At 38.0% G+C, this 7,594-nt stretch overlaps 1 long non-coding RNA gene across 1 annotated transcript in view; it reads left to right on the top strand.

Moving 5' to 3' along the window:
* LOC103133506 (uncharacterized) overlaps positions 1-6,395 on the top strand; it is a 41,207-nt gene extending 34,812 nt beyond the window's left edge. The window contains exon 3 of the long non-coding RNA XR_001661338.1: positions 2,960-6,395. This is a non-coding gene — a long non-coding RNA (uncharacterized LOC103133506). The remainder of the gene's footprint in view (positions 1-2,959) is intronic.
* Positions 6,396-7,594: the final 1,199 nt, after the last annotated feature.

The following is a 7,594-nucleotide window of genomic DNA, read 5'->3' as shown; positions in this document are numbered from 1 at the left end:
CACACACACACACACAAAGATTCACACACACACATAGTCCGAGGCAGCAACATGCATACATTAGTCAACAAGGCAGTACACTAAGGTAGTTTATGCTGCTTGTCAGTTGGAGGGCGTGATGAAGTAATGATTAATATGGGGGATGTTTGAAAATGTAAATCTGTGCTGCAGCACAAATAAACCAGGGGGTTTCTGGGGATGATTAAATGGACATTTCACAGTTGATTGAGCATGCAAAAAGTCATCCATTTTGCCCTAACTCTGTAAACAGCGATGGCTTCCCCCTTTTCCTGTGAACTATATGACGGTCGTTGTGGTTTTATATGCACACACAGGCCATTGAAGACGAATGAGTGGCTCAATTTATATAACCACTGGGATCCCCTGATTAGGTAATTTATATGGGGGACAGGTTTATAACTGCTAACGCACCGTCATGTCCCGCAACAATTATTCCTGGAATCCGGCTGTAAAAGCAGGCTGTAAATTTTACATTTTTCTTTGGCTGTCACCTGGGCCCATAACCGGAGGTCTGATTTCCAATCAATCTTTTTTTTATGAATGAAGGGCAATTACACTGAGAGAGAGAGAGAGATAGACTTTGCAAATTGATCCAAGTGAAAGAGTGACATGCATAGTGTCTTGATAAGGTTGCCCTCATCGGCCTTGGGGGTTCTGAAAGTCTTTGAGTAGGTATGTGTTTTTAATGGGTCAGAAAGTCAACTTTACTGACCCATGTAAATGTAAATTAAAGAGCAAAGAAATCATGAAGGACAAAATTGCATGAGTAAAAAAAGAAACAACAACAACCAGATTCGACACCATAGAAAGGAATTAGGGGAGGATATTAAGTATTAGTTAATAAAATTCTTGAAGTTATAATTAAACCCATTTGTTTATACAGGTAACATTCAATAAAGGCCAACATTTTAACACAAACAAATTGTTTTTTGGTCACAAACCATTCCTTAACATGTGGATTTAAATTTAATTCACACATTATTCACATTCATTGTGTATTCAGTAAGGTGGTAAGCTTGCATTGGTTGTAATATGAATGGATACATCAAATTAGCAGAGCAATAGTATTACAAGTGGTTGAGATTCAGATTGTCTTGGATCAAGAATTTAAGTTTGTATCTCATTGTAGATAGCTTAGTGACTGTAATATGAGCTTCTTCATGCTGCCACAGTTGTGGAAAATTAATGGGACATCTTAACTGTGGCTGCCAGAAAAAAAAAAGAAAGAAAAGGTTCAAATGCCACCCTCTGAGGACAGTTTTCTCCAGCTGTATTAGCAACATTGTTAATGATGTAGTAAGTCTGGCTAGAAAAACTGAACCCTGAAGCAGTTGTTGCTAATGAATAGCCCATCTGTGGTTGCTATGGTTGCTATGTTAAATGTTTACTTGCTTTGAAAATATTTTAAAGGTTTATATTCAGCTTGGATTTTATGCTAAGCTCTAATTTTACCAGTGTGATAATATAAATGTTTGCTTGCTAGCAAGCAGGACAGTTGACAAGGATGAAACCCTGAGGTTTGTGAGCAAAATGATTGAATTACATCTTGTAAGTAGAGATTTTAAAAGTTTGTGTACCTTTTTAACTAATTTAGAGACACACTAATATTGAAATCAAACTTGCAAGTTAAGGCGGTCATTTAAAATTTTCCAAATTAGCAAAAGTTGTCAGAGAAAATGGCAGCTAAAATAGAGTTGAATAGATTTCAAAAGTTCACTGTCATTTCCAAAACGGTCCATGCCCTAACTGCAAACCAGATATTTTATTTGTTTGTTTGTTTGTTTCTTATCACTATCAAGGGCAAATTGGATGACTTCATGAATGTGCTACCAAGAAAAATCCAGCCGAGGTGTCTGTTGTGACGGGGGGGATCCTCTACACCCAAAATGGGAACCTGCTTTTTTTTTTCTAAAGAGTAATTTATTGTATCAAGTGAGTAAAATTATGTAAAAATGAAGAAAAGAAAATTAAATAACACAGAGTAAGTACACTTTATAATTTGATTGGAGTTAGCTGCGTGGTAAACCCTCCTCATAATATAAAACATAGATTCAAATCCACCCAAATAAAACATGCAACTCTCTGCATCTTTCTGCTTTACTATATCATGGCGCCAACTTAAAAAAAAAACAAAAAAACCTCTGTATGCTACTTAAACATTTCTTTAACACAGTGGTCAGGCATTCATAGCAAATTGGTTTTGACACTCTTCTCAGCGTATGTTGGTTTGTTCTGGACAGCATCTGGTGCGAATTGGATGTGTGCTAAGTCCTTCAGTTGGGGTCCCGCCCCAGCATGGCTGCTTGTAAATGGCACACTCTTATGGAGACAAATCACCCGCTGGTCGGGTTTCAATGAAATGGTATACAGTTGGAGTACATAAATATAGCTGCAGGAAGCGCCGCTAACTGTGTGATACTCAGACGATGGACTTTTAGTGGCCAAGAGCCAGGTTTTCATTCCACTGAGACACAAGCCACTGCATAGGAGGGGGGTTGGGGGGGCTCACACTAGACAGTGTGTATGGAAATTAAATCTGTGGCAGAAAGCACGTTCAGATACTTTTCAACAGGCAGGTTGAACAGATGAGATGGATGAACCATTAAATGGTGCACAGGAAACACAGAGGGCAGCTGTGTGCTGGCTTTGCAATGTGTAGAAAGGTTACAGCATTCATCTGGATTTTAATGCGTGTTTCAGTCAAACGGAGGCGAAGAGCTGGAGAGAAAAACCGACGACTAATCAAGAATGTAAAATATACATACTTGTTCATTTCTTTATTTATCTATCGATTTAATTATTTATGCCAGAATTTTATATGCGATTATGTGTGAGTGGAAAACATTATACTTGAGGAAATAAAAAAAAAGTGTGCATCTCTGTGCTACTCCTGAGTTTAATGAAAATGAGTAACCGTTTTTTTTGTCTAATTTTGCAGAAGCTGTCACAACTGCGATTTCCTCTCAACCTCATACGTGTTCATTTCCAACTCCAAAACGATTCCCTGACAGCCAGCGGAGCACTTTACCATGAGACACCGCAGCACACAGTTCACAGATGAAATTAGCAGTTGCAGCTTTGAAGTTCGCAAGATACAAGGGGGGAAAAGCATTTTGCATCTCACATGGCTGACTACCCCATCATCTTGATATTTGTTCACAGCTGTCACACTGATTCTCCCTTCTCTTCGCCAGGAACAAGGGGATATTGTTCGTTCACTCCAGAGTGAAAGCACACAGGCACTCAACCTGTCGAAGACATGCTGGGCTTCACTGAGCTCTGAACTGGAAAATGCCTGCCACCTCCCCGCAGTTTTGGACTGTCAAAAGCAGTGGTTCTCAAACATTTTGTTGACACTGAATTCTGGGGAGACTCACATTAGGCCCGCCGTATAAAATTTTCCTCTCCGCTTTGAATCACACATCTTAGGGATAGTTGCATTTTAGTGAGATTTTATATTGTAGACCAACTGAAAGTTGCAAATATTTCCCAAAGAAGGAAAATAAGAGATGGTTTCTATTCATTTTTGTTTTTTGGATTCACCCAAAAACTTTTAATAAAATTCAGTGAAACGACCTGCCTTAAAAATTAAGTTAATTAAAAGGATGCAATTTAATTTCAGGATAAGCCCATCTACTCTTTGAAGATTTTTTAGATGACATTATTGAAACAAAAGCATCATGAAGCTTGACGACATTCTGGGTATGGAGAACGTTAATCGGACAAGTTGCCACAAAGTCTATACTTGGGAGAAACTGCAAAGATGTAAGATTTTGACAAAAGAACTAATTTGACCACAATGGAAGAATGATAAGAGGAAAGCTGTTATATAATAATAATAAAAAAACATTATAAGACAAATCAGCAGTTTTCCATGGGAGACACAAAAGTAATGGTAAAAAGTATTCTAGTCAACATCAAACAATACATGTGGAAAAAAAAAAATCGAGAATCTGTGGTGATACCTAAATACTGTCATCCACAGATGTCCTCTCTCCAGTCTGATTGAGCCAGAGTTATTTTGTAAACAGAAACCATAGCTGTACAAAGCTAGAAGATATACAATATACCCCCAAAGACTTGAAGCTGTAATTGCCCTAAAGGGCGACTGCGCAAAGTTTTGACTCGAAAAGGCTGAGCACCAATGCACAGGACATATTTTATATTTTTATTTGTAAAGAAAAATTCCTTCATTTCCTGACACTTTTTAATTTGTGTTGGTACCTCACAAAAATGAAGCATATGCTTGTAACTTGTTTAGGGCTCAGTGATGCTTCTACAATATAAGTTTACAATTTGCAACACTTTCTAGCATTTTAACATAGATTAATAAAAGGGTCAGAAATCTGTTTTATGTTAAAATCCTCTCTAGGAATCAGAAAAAGTAAAATCCAAAAGTTCAAGTCAAACCCTCATGAGGTCACTTGCGTCTTATACACTGCTTGGATTGTGAACAAAATAAATATCACATTAGATTATACAAGCCAGTGCGCATAGTGATTTAAAACAAAATTCTCACTTTTTTCCCCCAATTAAAAATGTATCTCAAGTAAAAATCTGAGATGATTGTTTGCACATCAAGTCCCTTTATATTCATGTTTATTCAGTTTGCAGATTTATTAAACGCTCGCTGGGAAAAATAGTTAAAAAAAAAAAAAACTCCTTTCAGTTGCCAGCATCCATGAAATGAAGTTTGAAAGTCACAGAGATGAATAATGCTCTTTGGCTTTGTTTGCACACCAACAGGCTGGCCTTCCACAAAGAACCAACAATGCATCGCTTTGAACTTGTATTTACGCAGGCGAGCACAAACATTTACCAAAAATACAGGTCCTTTCATATGTTATAATAGGGATGGCATGGCATTGTACATGTGCATATATCACAAATCAAAATATATAGCAGATCTGTTCTTTATGAGATCATGCGCATTACCAGCGTTGCCCTGGACCGAGCTGCATTCAGAAATGCACGCTAAGCACACAAGCCCAACCAGCTGCTTGTACTTACACCATGTTTCCTGACACCCTGTTTGGACTGAAAGAGCGAGCAGCCTTATTAATCAGCTCTGAGAGGTACGCCATCCATCCAAGCACATGGCTGCCTTGATTGTGAGACATTTTAAAGGCCGTCAGGTCTATACAACGACTGTTAAAAGCAACGAGAACCGTATCTCTGTAAATTATTTAGCCAGGAGAGGGACGTAAATCATTATGAGTGTCAGATACTGAACATGGCACATGCTGCAGTGCAAAATGCACACAGAGAGACTATTCACGCTTGGTGCTGAGTGTGGGATTTAAAGCCCCATGTCGTCCACTGTTCTCTGCACAGCCCTGTCAACTTCAGTCGCAACTAATTCACAGAAGTTGATTATGAGTGATCGATTTCAAGAGTTTGTGCAATTATTTTCCACGTGGCAGGGAACTCATGTGAACTGGAAGTGGTGGCTTATCCTACTTTGAATAAATCTCAGGGGTTTTATTTTTGGTTTCTTTTTTTTGTTTGTTTGTTTTTTGTTTGTTTGTTTTTTTACACGATTGTTATTTTAAAAGCATGAATCTTGCAGGAAATCCATCCACAATAGTAGATAGTAAATTTACGGCTCAGTTTGAAGGTTTCAAAAAACAAACATAAAAAATTTACTAAAAGGCATTTCTAGGACTGGGGGAAAAATTAGTAAAATTTGTTTGTAAGAAAAAAAATAATAAAAAAGAAAAATTCCTAAACACCTTTGAGTTATCATCCAATCTCATTGCTGCTTCACACAGTTATTCAAATATTCCATTTGTAATCCTTGAGAAGTGTTAGTTATTCCTGAATGTCTGTGCTCGAAGATCTGGCTTGTCGACAGGTTTCAGTGTGACTGACACACTCATCAAAATGAGAATCCTTCTTGCCTGAGGGAACTGTGATACCTGTCAAATGGTGGATATCTTTTAATGTTCCTGTCTCAAATGCATGTCAGAGCAAATGCCAAGTCATAACATCAGTTATTACCTGGATGTTCAACGCCTGATTCCTCTTATTTACGCAAGGGTTCAAAAGATCCCCTCAGTTGTCTTTCCCACTTTGTTTATGAAGAGAATCATAGCTGTGACAGTTTATTTTTAATTTATTCAATTTTTTTTACATTCTTGCATTTTCAGTAAATTTCTTCTGTTTATTTATTTATTTTTGATTGACTGCTCAGGTGTGTGTCATGTGCAACTGCTGTGTGCTTCTTCTCCTGTAAGATGTAAATCCTTGAAGGTTACTAACTTGTAATTTCCTTCAGCTACCATTAGGCAGAAAATCTACTGTTCCAGATTTTAACATCAGACAGTTTACAGACTCTTGTGAACACCGGATATAAAGCATGTTCATACAATGGACTTTGTGTGTCTGTTTTAACTCTACAGCTAAGCAGAATAACAGGCTGTGTTAATGCATTTAATTTTATAATCTTTTTTTCTAGTTTTGATGATTACAAACTCCCATTAGATTACTCTAATATGACAAATCTGAGCTAATGTCTTGCTCCTGTTATTATGGTATAGTCTCTGTCTATCAACTCAGGCGACACGTGTATTACCTGACAGGCCATCTGGAGTCGTTGTGTAGCCTACAAATAAACAGCCTATTCAGGGGATTCAAAGAAGATGTGCACGTCATTCCAAACACTTCTAGATGCTTCAAACCCATCTGCATTCAAGGCCTGATTCATATCTCCCAGTTTGCTCTAATATTTGTTCAAAAACAAAGCCGGTGTCATCTGTAACTGCCCTGTTAGGACAATCCAAATTTTGTGCATGGTGATAGCAATAACAATACTCCCATTCAAAGGGGGGCAAACACAACAGACAAAGAAAACAATGGGTCAGAAAAGTAGAAGAAGTAGCCCAGTGGTGCCAATGCATGGCAGCCTGGTCTCTGCTAGGCTACAGCAGGTCAGATGTGGTTACAATCTAGTATCTTCCAACCACATAAATGTGTGCATTAATGGGTGGATGACTAAATGTAGTGTTAAGTGCTTTGGGGTGTTATGGACTTGGTCATTTACCATTTAAAAATATATTTTTTCCACAAAGTCACCTATCTAAGCACTTATTGGCACCCACAGAGGCCCATTTGTCTTTTCAACCATTCAAATTGTGAAAGATGAGAGAACATGCCACTCTACAAGGAAGATGAGGCTGCAAGAAAATATCTACAGGCCTGAACTCATCCATGTCTACAGTCAGAACAGTAATTATATACCATATACTACCAGCCCAGAAACTGGGTATGTAGCCACAGTAATGAACGAACCATCAAAGCTGAACGAGGCAGCAACTGACCCTAGAGACAGAATCATGGCCAGAATGAACACCAAACAGCCCGACACCAATTACAATGGCTGAGTAAAGTACCATCAGAAAGTCTAATTGAAGATGTGAATGCAGCATTAAGATCTATTCCTACCAACACCATAACAGAAACTTATGAGCTGATATACAACTCAGCATCAGTGATCCTTGAGATGCTTGGCTATAAAAAGCAACCAATATCCATCATGGAAGAGACGTTTAGAGGCTAAAATCAAGAAAACAAG

The sequence above is a fragment of the Poecilia formosa genome, unplaced genomic scaffold (assembly GCF_000485575.1).
Source record: "Poecilia formosa unplaced genomic scaffold, Poecilia_formosa-5.1.2 Scaffold12, whole genome shotgun sequence".
Classification (NCBI taxonomy): domain Eukaryota; kingdom Metazoa; phylum Chordata; class Actinopteri; order Cyprinodontiformes; family Poeciliidae; genus Poecilia; species Poecilia formosa.
The sequence above is the reverse complement of the archived record's forward strand: the minus strand, read 5'-3'. Positions and strand labels throughout refer to the sequence as shown.